The 15,210-nt window shown below is 48.2% G+C and overlaps 1 long non-coding RNA gene across 1 annotated transcript; it reads left to right on the forward strand.

Annotated features, from left to right (window-relative positions):
- The first annotated feature begins 6,506 nt into the window (after window positions 1-6,506).
- On the forward strand, window positions 6,507-13,175 carry LOC141025550 (uncharacterized). Its single transcript, XR_012187269.1, has 2 exons — window positions 6,507-7,681; window positions 12,724-13,175. It is a non-coding gene; the product is annotated as an uncharacterized lncRNA (long non-coding RNA).
- Window positions 13,176-15,210: the final 2,035 nt, after the last annotated feature.

Consider the following 15,210-nt stretch of genomic DNA (forward strand, 5'->3'; position numbering starts at 1 on the left):
ACCACTTCCCTTGCAATAAAAGCACTCAGTCTCGGGTTTGGGTCCCTTCTTTGACTTCTTCCCGGTAACTGGCTTACCGGGCGCGGCAACTCCCTTGCCGTCCTTCTTGAAGTTCTTCTTACCCTTGCCCTTCTTGAACTTAGTGGTTTTATTCACCATCAACACTTGATGTTCTTTTCTGATCTCTACCTCAGCTGATTTCAGCATTGAATATACCTCGGGAATGGTCTTTTCCATCCCCTGCATATTGTAGTTCATCACAAAGCTCTTGTAGCTCGGTGGAAGCGACTGGAGGATTCTGTCAATGACCGCGTCATCCGGGAGATTAACTCCCAGCTGAGACAAGCGGTTGTGCAACCCAGACATTCTGAGTATGTGCTCACTAACAGAACTGTTCTCCTCCATTTTACAGCTGAAGAACTTGTCGGAGACATCATATCTCTCGACCCGGGCATGAGCTTGAAAAACCAGTTTCAGCTCCTCGAACATCTCATATGCTCCATGTTTCTCAAAACGCTTTTGGAGACCCGGTTCTAAGCTGTAAAGCATGCCGCACTGAACGAGGGAGTAATCATCAGCACGCTGCTGCCAAGAGTTCATAACGTCTTGGTTCTCAGGGATTGGTGCTTCACCTAGCGGTGCTTCTAAGACATAATCTTTCTTGGCTGCTATGAGGATGATCCTCAGGTTCCGGACCCAGTCCGTATAGTTGCTGCCATCATCTTTCAGCTTGGTTTTCTCTAGGAACGCGTTGAAATTGAGGACAACGTGGGCCATTTGATCTACAATACATAGTGTAAAGATTTTAGACTAAGTTCATGATAATTAAGTTCATATAATCAAATTATTCAATGAAATCCCACTCAGATAGACATCCCTCTAGTCATCTAAGTGAAACATGATCCGAATTCAACTAGGCCGTGTCCGATCATCACGTGAGACGGACTAGTCAAGATCGGTGAACATCTCCATGTTGATCGTATCTTCTATACGACTCATGCTCGACCTTTCGGTCCTCCGTGTTCCGAGGCCATGTCTGTACATGCTAGGCTCGTCAAGTGAACCTAAGTGTATTGCGTGTGTTTCGAGGCCATGTCTGTACATGCTAGGCTCGTCAACACCCGTTGTATTCGAACGTTAGATTCTATCACACCCGATCATCACGTGGTGCTTCGAAACAACGAACCTTCGCAACGGTGCACAGTTAGGGTGAACACTTTCTTGAAATTATTATAAGGGATCATCCTACTTGCTACCGTCGTCCTAAGCAAATAAGATGCAAAAACATGATAAACATCACATGCAATCAAATAGTGACATGATATGGCCAATATCATCATGCTCCTTTGATCTCCATCTTCGGGGCACCATGATCATCTTTGTCACCAGCATGACACCATGATCTCCATCATCATGATCTCCATCATTGTGTCTTCATGAAGTCGTCACGCCAACGATTACTTCTACTTCTATGGCTAACGCGTTTAGCAACAAAGTAAAGTAATTTACATGGCGTTATTCAATGACACGCAGGTCATACAAAATAATAAAGACAACTCCTATGGCTCCTGCCGGTTGTCATACTCATCGACATGCAAGTCGTGATTCCTATTACAAGAATATGATCAATCTCATACATCACATATATCATTCATCACATCTTCTGGCCATATCACATCACATAGCACTTGCTGCAAAAACAAGTTAGACGTCCTCTAATTGTTGTTGCAAGTTTTTACGTGGTTTGTAGGTTTCTAGCAAGAACGTTTCTTACCTACGTATGACCACAACGTGATTTGCCAATTTCTATTTACCCTTCATAAGGACCCTTTTCATCGAATCCGTTCCGACTAAAGTAGGAGAGACAGACACCCGCTAGCCACCTTATGCAACTTGTGCATGTCAGTCGGTGGAACCAGTCTCACGTAAGCGTACGTGTAAGGTCGGTCCGGGCCGCTTCATCCTACAATGCCGCCGAAACAAGAAACGACTAGTAGCGGCAAGAAGAATTGGCAAACTCAACGCTCACAACTGCTTTGTGTTCTACTCGTGCATAGTAACTACGCATAGGCCTGGCTCATGATGCCAATGTTGGGAATCGTAGCATAATTTTAAAATTTTCCTACGTTCACCAAGATGCATCTATGGAGTATACTAGCAACGAGGGGAAGGGAGTGCATCTACATACCCTTGTAGATCGCGAGCGGAAGCGTTCCAATGAACGTGGATGACGGAGTCGTACTTGCCGTGATCCAAATCACCGATGACCGAGTGCCGAACGGACGGCACCTCCGCGTTCAACACACGTACGGTGCAGCGACGTCTCGTCCTTCTTGATCCAGCAAGGGGGAAGGAGAGGTTGATGGAGATCCAGCAGCACGACGGCGTGGTGGTGGATGTAGCGGGTCTCCGCAGGGCTACGCCGAGCTTCTACGAGAGAGAGAGAGAGGTGTTGCAGGGGAGGAGGGAGGCGCCCAAGGCTGTTGTGTGCTGCCCTCCCTCCCCCCCTTTATATAGGCCCCCTGGGGGGGCGCCGGCCCTGGAGATCAGATCCAAGGGGGGGGGGGGGGGGCGGCGGCCAAGTGGGGGGGGGGGAAGGGGTGCCTTGCCCCCCAAGGCAAGGGGAAACTCTCCCCCCTAGGGTTCCCAACCCTAGGCGCAAGGGGGAGGCCCAAGGGGGGCGCCCCCAGCCCACTAGGGGCTGGTTCCCTTCCACTTTCAGCCCACGGGGCCCTCCGGGACAGGTGGCCCCACCCGGTGGACCCCCGGGACCCTTCCGGTGGTCCCGGTACAATACCGGTAACCCCCGAAACTTTCCCGGTGGCCGAAACTGGACTTCCTATATATAATTCTTCACCTCCGGACCATTCCGGAACCTCTCGTGATGTCCGGGATCTCATCCGGGACTCCGAACAACTTTCGGGTTTCCGCATACATATATCTCTACAACCCTAGCGTCACCGGACCTTAAGTGTGTAGACCCTACGGGTTCGGGAGACATGCAGACATGACCGAGACGCCTCTCCGGTCAATAACCAACAACGGGATCTGGATACCCATGTTGGCTCCCACATGTTCCACGATGATCTCATCGGATGAACCACGGTGTCGAGGATTCAATCAATCCGTATGCAATTCCCTTTGTCAATCGGTATGTTACTTGCCCGAGATTCGATCGTCGGTATCCCAATACCTTGTTCAATCTCGTTACCGGTAAGTCTCTTTACTCGTACCGCAATGCATGATCCCGTGACTAACGCCTTAGTCACATTGAGCTCATTATGATGATGCATTACCGAGTGGGCCCAGAGATACCTCTCCGTCACACGGAGTGACAAATCCCAGTCTCGATCCGTGCCAACCCAACAGACACTTTCGGAGATACCCGTAATGCACCTTTATAGTCACCCAGTTACGTTGTGACGTTTGGCACACCCAAAGCACTCCTACGGTATCCGGAAGTTGCACGATCTCATGGTCTAAGGAAAAGATACTTGACATTGGAAAAGCTCTAGCAAACGAAACTACACGATCTTTTATGCTATGCTTAAGTTGGGTCTTGTCCATCACATCATTCTCCTAATGATGTGATCCCGTTATCAATGACATCCAATGTCCATAGTCAGGAAACCATGACTATCTGTTGATCAACGAGCTAGTCAACTAGAGGCTTACTAGGGACAGGTTGTGGTCTATGTACTCACACATGTATCACGATTTCCGGACAATACAATTATAGCATGAATAATAGACTATTATCATGAACAAAGAAATATAATAATAACCATTTATTATTGCCTCTAGGGCATATTTCCAACATGAACACCCCCTTTCGAGCATCTTCTATTGCGTCAAGTAACTTTTGTTCGGCTCCTTTTAGACTTGCCTTCTTCGAAACCAGGCCTGTCTTCGGGTCCAACGCCCCCCCATGCGCATAGAACCAAGTTCTGCACCTGGGGGGCCAGCTCCTAGTAACCGGAGTGACCCCTGCATCCTCCATCTCTTGCTCAGACTTATCCCACTTAGGCATTGCCACCGCGTAGCCACCTGGCCCCAGCCTATGGAACTGCGTCTTTTTTGCGGCATTGGCCTTGTTTTTTCTCGACCTTTCCTTAGATAATTCTGATTCCTTGAAGTTCATGAAAGCGGGCCAGTGTTCTCTTTGCTTCTCCAGTGTTCCCTTAAATTCTGGAGTCTTCCTTTCTGCAGCGAGGTAGTTGACCCATACAGTTTTCTTGTGGGTGTTGAATGCAATTGCCATCTTAAGAGCAGCGTCCTTGACTTTCTGCACATCTGCATCAGTGAAATAATCTGGTAGGGTGAAATGTTCCATCAGAGATTCCCCAAAATTTTGTTTTGCTCTGTCGTCGACCCAAGTAACATCTGGACGTTTAGTTTTTGGCTCTTTCCATTCTTGAATGGAGATCGGGAGTTGGTCCTTCACAAGAACTCCGCACCGACGAGTCCACTTGTTCGCAATGTTCTTAGGTGTGAGGGGTTCGCCATTAGTTTTGATGGAGTCGATGTTGTACTTTACACCCTCCTTCAACTTTTTGCCCGGGCCTCGCTTTGTCCTGCTGTCTGTAGAAGCAGATTTGCTCGATCCGGAGGGCTGAAAGAAAAAAGATCGATTCGTTAATATATCTTCAAAAAAAAACATGTGATGATCACCAGATGCCTACTTATATAAATATACCTCGCTGGTAGTCTTTGTTATTTCAAGATCAACATTGTCTGTGTCATCATAAACATTGTCTGCATCATCATAATCATAATCATAGTTCATGACTTCATCAGCTCGGTCGTCGAGATCGAATATCTTATCATCACCCTCCCCGGTATTGTTCAGATATTGGGAGCCGTCATCTGTTTCATTCAAATCATCTAGCCTGCGAGGGCTGCGTATGATCTCGAACAATTCCTCTTCTCTCTCTGCCGGTATTGTCTGCCGTAGCTTTTACTTAACTAATACAGAAGAAATGTAAAACAATTTAGTATTCAAATTACAATGCATGGATGCAATCAATAAGGAAAAACTGAATCATATAGTACATAATATGCATCGTCTCGAATGATATATAATCTCGAGTACATCGTCTCGAATAATATATATAATCTCGAATACATCGTCTCGAATATTATATATCGAATACATCACTGGCTAGGTAGCTAACAAAGATCGAATACTACAGAAGAATCTAGGCCACTCGCGGTTCCTGGGGCGCGAGCGGTGGACACCCAAAGAGAAGGAACCATCACAGGATCATATCTCTGGTCATCTGCCCAAAGAACCTGCCAGGTATTGGAGAACCTGACGTCCATAGCAGCCATGTAGCGATGGACGTGCTCGTCCTCCTCCCTGACACGGCGACGCACCACCTCCGGCGGGGCCGGCTCCCTCTGCATCGAATGTGGCCCACGCGAACGCCATCAAAGGAGATCAGGGTCGACGACGGGACTCGAGGCCGGGTTCCTCACCAAGCGGCGCGGCCCTCCAGGTAGCACCTCCCAGTGCCAGCCCAGCGGAGCCCAGTCCCAGACATGGGTCAGCCGGACGTCGTCGCGAACGGGTCGACGGCGAGGATGCGGGCCGGGCATCGTCAAGAACAAATACTGTCTAGGAAAAGGGTATATTACACAAAGTTATTTAGGAAATGGTGTCTTTGACCTTACGCACCTCCCATTTACTGTGCCAGTATTTGTAGTACGATTTTTTAACCAGAAAGTCCAGCCCCATTTCCAATTTTAATAGCCTTATTTTGTGATAAAAAGAGAATTTAGGGCAATGGTAATACTGTACAGATTGGTGATGTAATTATGTCATGCTCTACTGCTCTCTAATTATTTTACATTCTGTTTTCCTTCGTTGCAGTAAGCCAAGGTGGAGGTTGGGAAACAAAGAACTTGCCCAACTGTGGAAATGGGCAGAACTAAACCCTGTATGTTTTAGCTAGAACTTCCCGCTATTATCCTATTTGAAGGAGCAACAATGCATTAAGTGCAAAAAATACGTCAGTTAGGCCTTTTTTTTTGTCTTATTACTGCCCAATTTTACTTCTATATACAAATGTTAAAAGAGTCTGAGTGGGGACACTCTATTCGGAAAGGGATTTTGTACAGTTTTTCTGCAAGTTACTACCTCATTAGTGGACTGGCCTACATAGTATTCATAAAAATTAATCATCCAATTCCCTGTATGTGTCCTTGGTCACATTTTTTGTCTGTTCAATTTTTGGAAACCCACATCTTATTCGAATTGAAACTGCTGACTGCTTTGACTGATCCTGACCGAGTCCACACACCATCACTTACAGAATACTGGAAGCCACTTGCAGAATATGTAAACTCTTTACCTTTTCTTTCATAGTTACTCCCTCCGTCCCAAAATAAGTGACTCAACTTTGTACTAGCTTTAGTACAAAGTTAGTACAAAGTTGAATCACTTATTTTGGGACGGAGGGAGTACTTTGCACCAATGGTTCTAATACTGGGTTTTCAAGGTAAACTTGCAGATGGACACATCTGCCGGAGAGACGGCGGCCATGAGAGCTGGAAGATCACAAGAGATCGACCTTTTGGGTGGTCTAATACTTCCTATATGGGCACATAGAAAAGCCACTACGTAAGTAGTTCAGTCTTTTCTTTAAAAACTGCTTTCTCTTACTACACAACCAGGCTCAATTCATACGTATGTAAATTTCACATCATACTTCTTCCCTTCCCAAAACAAGGGTATTATTTCTCTCCTTCCTGAATCAGTGTTTCAGACCTTTTTTGAGTTGAGAATCTCACCTGCAGCTCATCAATTGTCTGTAAATAAATGTAACGTGAATCACTCTCCAAAATCCTTGAAACTCGAGCTTCGACGAATATGAAGGTCTTTGTGTTGGCATACACTCCTTTATTCCAAATGGTGCTGATATAGAAACACCATCAGGGATTCCATGTGTACCATGTATGTCCATAAAAACAGCATCGATATATCAGCATACTAATGTGCTGATATAAAAACGTTTTTTTCTAAGTGACGGTTTCGAGTCGGCAAAAATACAGTGAATGTCCATAATGTGATGGCAACTGAGTAGCCATGTGTACAGGGAAGGCATCAGTCTATATCGAAAAACACCAGCGATTTTATCCTAATTGTTAATGAAATTGTTGTTTATTGCTTCATATTACCAATTGCACCTGCTTACAGATATCCTTAAGTTTACTACCTCCTGTCCTTAGAAGCATCAGTTTGTCCTTATTTTTTGTATGCTCTGTTTCATCTAAATTGCGTACATCCATTTCCAACAGAACTAGGGGAGTCCGTATAAATTAGATATGTTCCTTTTCTTCTCAACAGGTGTCTATTATGAGTACTGCAATTTAGACATGATTAAGAATGGTACTGGAGTTTGCCTATCTATCATGATTTTTTAGTTCTGCTTAGTTGATGGCCTCACGTAATGTGCCTCCATGGATGGAGCTTTCCGGGTCTGCCTTGTTGAATGTTCTACCATGGATGGAGCTTTTGCTGATACCCTTTCTGAATAGCTGATATTTATTGTACCTCATCTTCGCTCCTCGTTGGTGGGGAACCCCTCCTGGTCGAGCCCCTAGCCCCCCACCTTGGCAGCTGCCAGGAGAGGAGGATAGCTCAAGGACAACTCCCAATGTGCCGAGGAGATGGGAACATGTGAGCTTCTTTGTTTCTTTCTTCCTTCTTTCCTCATCTTCCCAACCTACAATTTGTTTTCTAATTTCTCTAAAAGTTTTTCACGGGGTATTTTAGGCTATAGCTTGATTTGGCACTATCGTGAAGTGGGGTAATTTTCCATATTGATATGGTTGGTATGCACATCCCACTAAGAAGCAAGGCGCAATAAAAGCTCATTTTCCATTTTGCAAAGGTTCCTTTTAGTAACTGATGCGTCCATGTTGATGCAGCTACAACTATGGTAATGCAGGTTATACTGCAGGGTCCATGATGCCTTTCTAAGTAATTTTACCGCAGATATTGTAGGGTGTTATGTCGCTTAGCAAACTTTACTCCAGTATATGCAACTTTCAGAGTTCTAATTCGTCTGTGTTATAACAGATTTGGTTTGATCAATTCAAATTTCTTATTCAGGCATGTATACACAAATTGCAGGGTGTATTAGCGCTTAGGAAACTTGCTTTTAGTATGCATTATTTTCAAGCTTCAAGGCGTATTATTATTCATTTTATGTTAGTTGTCTGTACTTGGCCTACATTTTTGTTTTCAAATAGTTCTGCCTCTCAATTTGATATTTCTATTTGCTTTTGCTTAGTAATATGATGTATTGTTTTCTTGCTCTAGGCCTACTTGTGTTCAAGGTTTAGTTGATTGTGTTTCTTAAGGGTGTTTTATTTAATGGCATCAACATGTGGCACTTATTCCATTCGGGATTGTACTGTGATTTTTCCAAGCAACACCATTATGGCAATTTTTTTTCTTCGAGAAAACGCAAAGGACCTTTGCATTTCATTTCATGGAAAAGGTAGAACAATCCTCCTAGGAGGTGAGCAGTACATAGAAAAGCACAAAATCAGTGGACATCCCAGGTTGTGGGCAGAACAACCCGAAGTCCCTGGGCTCCTGCTTTAGCCCAACACCGGGCCTCGTCCTTGATCCTATCCACTAGAGATTCGATGGATGGCGCGGCGTTGTCGAAGACACACGCGTTCCTGTGCTTCCATAGCATCCAGGGCACAAGAAGCGCGATGGATTTGAGGGCCTTCCGATGCGCCGGCAGCGCGAGCTCTTTCGCGCTCAGCCACCACTCCGTGACCGCGTGCTCCTGATCGGGGATTTGGACCGGAATATGCAACCAATCAAGGACAATGTGCCAGGTCTGACGTGCAAAGGGGCAGGTCAGCAGCAGGTGCTGGATAGTTTCCAAGGCCTGGTCGCAAAGGAGGCATCGAGGGTGATGCTGCAAGCCACGCCGCGCAAGCCTTTCTGCAGTCCAGCAGCGATCCTGGGCGGTGAGCCAATGGAAAAACTTTACCCGTGGAGGCGCCCAGCTCTTCCATACCAGCTTCCAAGAATGGCACCGTGTGGATCCCTGAAAACTGGCCGCATAGCACGAGCGCGCCGAGTAGATGCCATTGGTGGTCCACCTCCAGAGCAGGCGATCCGGCTCGTTTGACAGGATGGTGTGGCACACAGCCTGCCACAGCAGCAGGTATTGTCCGATCTCGTGCAGACCCAGGACCCCTTGTATATCATGTGCCCAAGAGTTACCCGCCAGCCCTTCTGCCACCGTCCTGGCCTTGCGTCGACGTTTGGGAATGCATTGGTAGAGTAGGGGAGCTATCTCACCGACAGACTGCCCGCCAATCCAGCGATCTTCCCAAAAAGCGCCGTCGAGCCATTTCCAATGATCATGGTAGTGGAGGCGAAGAAGAGCGCGCGCTCCTCGTGTGAGAACTGCAGATCGAGACCTTGCCAAGCACGGTCCGGATCGACGCGGGAAAACCACAGCCATCGCAAGCGTAGCGCGAGGCCAGCGCGCTCCAGGTCTCGGACTCCCAGCCCACCATACACTGCAGGTCGGCACACACGGCTCCAGTTGACATGGCAGTGGCCACCGTTGGCCACGGCCCGCCCAGCCCACAAGAAGCCTCGCTGGATCTTCGCCAATTGTTTGAGCGTCTTCTTTGGGGGAGCGAACGCGAGCAGCTGGTGCAATGGTATTGCGTTGAGGACCGATTTGACAAGGGCAAGACACCCGGCTTTGTTCATGAGCCACGCCTTCCAGGTAGGAAGCCGGGCAGCCACCGTATCGACGAGGGGCTGCAACTGGGCGGCGGAAGGCCGTCGCGTCGACAGCGGAATGCCCAGGTATGTGATGGGAAGCTGCACCACCGGGCAACCCAACTGGGCGATCACCTCGTGTCCCTGCATGTCACCGTGCAGGACGGTGGCAGAGCTCTTCGCATAGTTAACGAGCAGCCCGCTCGCTTTGCCGAACAGGGTCAAGATACCTTTGATGGCAGCAACGTCCTCCGGCGTGGCATGACAGAATAGCATCACATCGTCAGCATAGAGGGAGATCGCCGGGATCGGGCGTCGGGGATGCAACTGCTGCAGTAGGCCAGCATCGAGAGCGCGTCGCATCAGCCGCCCAAGCGTGTCCACAGCGAGAACAAACAGCTGGGGGGGGGGGGGGGACATGGAGTCGCCCTGTCGCAGGCCACAGCAGTGCCAGATCGGGGGGCCCGGCTCGCCGTTCATCATGACACGGGTGCTGGACGTCGAAAGCATGATCGCAAGCCATTCTCGAAATCTGTCCCCGAACCCATATTGGCGCAAGACCTTAAAGAGGAATGGCCAAGATATGGAGTCAAAGGCGCGCGTGAGGTCGAGCTTGAGCATGATCCGTGGAGCCCCGAGTTGGTGCAACATCTTGAGAGAATGCCTCACGAGGATGAAGTTATCATGGAGGCTCCGGCCGGTGATGAACGCGTTCTGATTGCGACTGACCAAGCTATCCAATCTGGGGGCAAGCCGCAGAGACAGGACCTTGGTGAATATCTTGGCCACGATATGAATCAAGCAGATCGGGCGGTAGTTGCGTAGCTGCTGGGCGTCGGGGCGCTTGGGCAGTAGGATCATGAGGGCTTGGTTGAGCTTGCCAAAGCCACGGCCCCGCATCTCGAACAGCTGCTGGAAGACATCCATAAGGTCCTGTCGAATGATGGTCCAGCAAGCTCGCAGAAACTCCGCAGTGAAGCCGTCAAGCCCCGGTGCCTTGCGAGCGGGGACGCGCTTGATCGCGTCCCACACCTCCTCCACGCTGAAGGGAGCTTCCAGGCTCGCCAGATCGCAAGGCTCAATGAGCCCCTCCAAGTTGAGCGTAAGGTCGCGGTCGAGGCCCGTGCCCAGAATCTTGTCAAAGTGCTCAAAAGCAGCCTGCGGCATCGCGTCCTGGTCGGTGAGCGTGTGCCCATCCACGGCCAGGCTGAAGATCCGATTCTTCTGACGATGAAAGGAGCATTGCCGGTGGAAGAATCCTGTGCTAGCGTCTCCGTCCTTGAGCGTGGCGATGCGGGCGCGCTGCCTGGCGATGGTGCGCTCCAACGAAGCGAGGCCAAGGTACGAGACCTTGAGGCGCTTTCGCAGCCAATCCTCCTCCGGAGTGAGAGCGCGATCCTCCTGGGCCTTGTCAAAGCGCGATATGAGCTCCCGAGAGATGGCCAACTTGTCGCGTATACTACCTGTCGTCTTGGCACTCCAGCTGGTAAGCCTGCGCGCCGTGGCCTGGAAGCACAACATCAATCGATGGAAGGGGTCAGGGTAATGGACCGAGCCCCAAGCCGCAGCCACCGTGTCGTGGAACCCATCAAGTCTCAACCAGAAGTCCTCAAAATGAAATCGCCTATGCGCCGTGGGCATGGGGGAGCAGTCCAGCAGCAGGGGGAGTGGTCCTAGACGACCGACGCAAGGCAGCGAAGGTGACATTCGCCGTGAGCATCCTCCCAGTCCGAGGTGCAGAGCACACGATCCAGGTGCACAAGAGTGGGAGGGGACTGCTCGTTCGACCACGTGAAGCGACGCCCGTTGAGGTAAACCGCCTTAAGCGCAAGGTCATTGACGAGGCGTCGGAATCTGCCCATCATACGACGATTTAAGTTGCCGTTGTTCTTGTCCTCGTCGCGCAGGATGAGGTTGAAGTCTCCGCAAAGCATCCATGGCCCAGGACAGGCCGCACGAATCTCCCGCAGCTCAAGCAAGAACGCAATTTTGTCCGCGTCGTCCTGAGGTCCATACACTACAGAGAGCCACCAAGGGATGCCCGAGGCCGTGGCCACTCTGGCCGAGTGGGCGTTCGTGGTGAACAATGGGTCCGTGATAGTCACGGCCCTGCTCTTCCAAGCCAGTAAGATGCCGCCCTGCGTGCCATGAGCCGGGAGGTATGTATAGTCATCGAACTCTGAACCGAGGGTGTCAAGAACAACAGACGAACAAAGCAACTCCATCTTAGTTTCCTGCAAGCATACAATGGAGGCAGCGGTGGTGTCCAACAGCGAGCGAATGGCGGTGCACCGGCTCCGCGAATTCAGGCTGCGCACATTCCATACAGCAATCTTAAGGCCGTGATCCATGGACAGTGGATCGACGGGGAGCGGGCAGGAGCCGCCTAGGTTGTGCAAGCGACCTCGACATGTGCTGGCGCGATCGGCAGGCTGGATAGACATGATGGGATCTCGCGATCGACCAACGCGGCCATGGCCTTGAGCACCTCGAGCGGGATGGGCATCGCAAACATGCCGTCGTAGGCCTACATCTCGGCGGGGGTGATCTTCTGGTTCGTCCCAATGATCCCCAGGGTGCGCAGGATTTGGACCTGCGCACGTCTCTCGGCCGTGGGTGGTGCCGCCGCCGGGTGGGGGGGGGGGGCGGGGGCAGTGGCAGCCGAGCGGCCGTGACGGGGGGAAAAGTTCAGGGGCCAGCGCGGCCTCCTCCCAGGCGTCGGCAGCCTCTATTTTAAGTTTCACATGGATCACTAGCCTACTTGTTCTCACCTCATCATCATGGCCTTTCTTAAGGGTGTTCAGGCATTTTTGTCCTTCTGTAAATTAGTGGCATTAAATTAGTGGTCTTCTATTCGTGTTGCGAACCCCAATATGGCATCTAACCATTCCCCACGATCCACATGTTAACTGTGGATTTATTTAATGATAATAGGATATCAATTGCCTTTTCTTCAGGATAAGCCGACACCTAATAAGGATCAGGAGAACAACAGATATGCTAAAAGACAACCTTTTGGGGTTAAGGATATAAACAACAACATGGCTTATGAGGCCGAAGAGAGCTCAAGTGGCGTCTTTTGGTTCTTGAAGACCTGCACGTTCCTGGTGGAGTAGAGCAAAATAATTTGGAGGCTTTAAAGCTACTGCACTTCATGTAGTTAGGATCAATTCTTTGTTTTAGTTTGAAATATTCCCCATTTCCTCCTATTTGATTGATTCATCTGATGGACATTTTGTCAGGCAAATAAACAAAAGGCATATGTATTGTTACGAGTGAAGCCATCCATACGCCCATGTGGAATTCAAGAAATAGAGAAATGTTATTGTTCTTCTACTAATTGTTTGCTTGGCCAAATGTACTGTAAATGATTTATTATTGTTCAAGGTATAGAGAAATGTTATTGTTCTTCATTGTAGTGAATGATATCTATCCCAATTATTGAGGTGATGGAAGTACTACTGAGGAGTTTTGTCTTTGACTGAATGAAGCTGTCAAGGAAGAAGGAATAGGTGTTGAGGAAGAAGGGATAAATAAATCGCTTGATTCATGGGCCGAACTAGCTGCCATACGATTGCTTGGAAATATACATGTGTCTAAGAGACACATGAATACTTTTTTTTCAAACACACAAAAACAAAGTTGATAGAAACACTACTCTTTTGAAATGTGTTTTTTAATACATATTTCATAATAGGCGTATCTACATCTAGGAGCACCAAAACCCTCTCTCCTTAACTGGTTTTATACATGGTGTTTAGTATACATATATTCTTAGGTTTCTCATATTTTTCCCTCTTTTTTTGCAGGAAAAATATGCATGGCCAGGTTTCTCATCATGATAACCATGTTTCCAAACTTGCTAAAAAAATACAACCATGCCAACTTACTCTCTCATCATAGTGCCCATATTTTCAAACTGAACCTATTCATATTATGCAAAGTTTCCCTTTTCCCAGACTATTATTTGACAACATAATAAACATGTTTAAAAAATAGCATGATTTAGTTGAAGGTTCTTGCAACATGAAACTATTTTCATCGACGACATGTCTTCAGCAGGTCTCTGCGCCATTTGGCGCAACGGGTCAACTAGTATTTCTATAACTAAAAAACAGAAAAATTTATAACATTTCTATATAACTAACATTTCTATAACATTTCTAATATTTCTATAACTAAAAAACAGAAAAATTTCTATAACTAAAAAACTAAAAAACAATGTGTGTGTGTGTGTGTGTGGACATGGCGGCCGGGGCAGGAGCTCACCGGCGAGGCGACGGGGGGCTGCGACGGGGATGGAGACGGGCGGTGACGACGGGGATGGGGACGGGGCGGCGACGACGGGGACGGGGACGGGCCGGGCGGGGACGACCCGGGGGGGGGGGGGGGGCGGCGACGGGGACGGGGACGGCCGGGACGGCGACGAGGGCAGCGGCGACGGGGCAGAGGAGAAAGAAGCAGAGGGAGAGATGAGAAACTGAATTTTTTGAAGTGTTTTCTTATACAGAACACCCCTTTAGTACCGGTTGGAGCCACAAACCGGTACTAAAGGTCTGTTTTGGCCAGGCGAAGCGGCGGGAAGCGCACCCCCTTTAGTACCGGGTGGTGGCACCAACCGGTACTAAAGACCCCCCTTTAGTACCGGTTGGTGCCACCACCCGGTACTAAAGGGTGTGCGCTGCCAGACGAGGGGCGCAACCGTTTAGTCCACCTCGCTAGTTGAGGAGCGCCAAGACCAGTTTATAAGCCTCGGCGCGGGCACTGCATTGAGCTCGTCTCAAAAGCAGGCCTTCTGGGCCTACCTCTCCTACTCTGCCTGTGGGCCTACTGGGCTTGCGGGCCTGCATCCTGGCCCAACTACAGGTTGGGTTTCTAGTCGTATGCAGGCCGCTCTGGCCCAGTAGGTGGGCTTTTTTATTTTCTTATTTTTTTGCTTTATTTATTTTTGGTTTATTTATTTTTGAGTTGTTTTTTGCTGTATTTAGAGTTTCTTTGTGAATATTTTTGCTTTAGGTACAAAAAATTACAAACTTTCTGTTAGTGCTGGTAGTTTTCAAATTGAATAGTTTAAATTTTGAATTATTTGAAATTTATGTGAATCACTAGTTTGTGAATAACTTAACTTTGAAAATAGATTTTTTAGTGATTCGTTTTTCTTATGTTTAATATTAGTGTGTTTTATCATTATATTCAATTTGGTAATGCTTAGGTTATTTAAAGAATGAAATGCCTTTGTAACAGATGAGTTTTCGTCCGAGACCCTCATACTTCGAAAGAGATTGTCCATTTTGTACACGAAGTGCATCCAGTTTTTGCGGTAACCCTCTCTATTTTTTTTGCACATGCTATGTGGGTGAAATTATAATACCATGCCAACTTTCAACCTTTTCTGAGTTCATTTGAAATGCTTTTCAATTTCAGGGTCATTTAGCTGAAAAAAA

Source organism: Aegilops tauschii, chromosome 6 (genome assembly GCF_002575655.3).
Source record: "Aegilops tauschii subsp. strangulata cultivar AL8/78 chromosome 6, Aet v6.0, whole genome shotgun sequence".
Classification (NCBI taxonomy): domain Eukaryota; kingdom Viridiplantae; phylum Streptophyta; class Magnoliopsida; order Poales; family Poaceae; genus Aegilops; species Aegilops tauschii.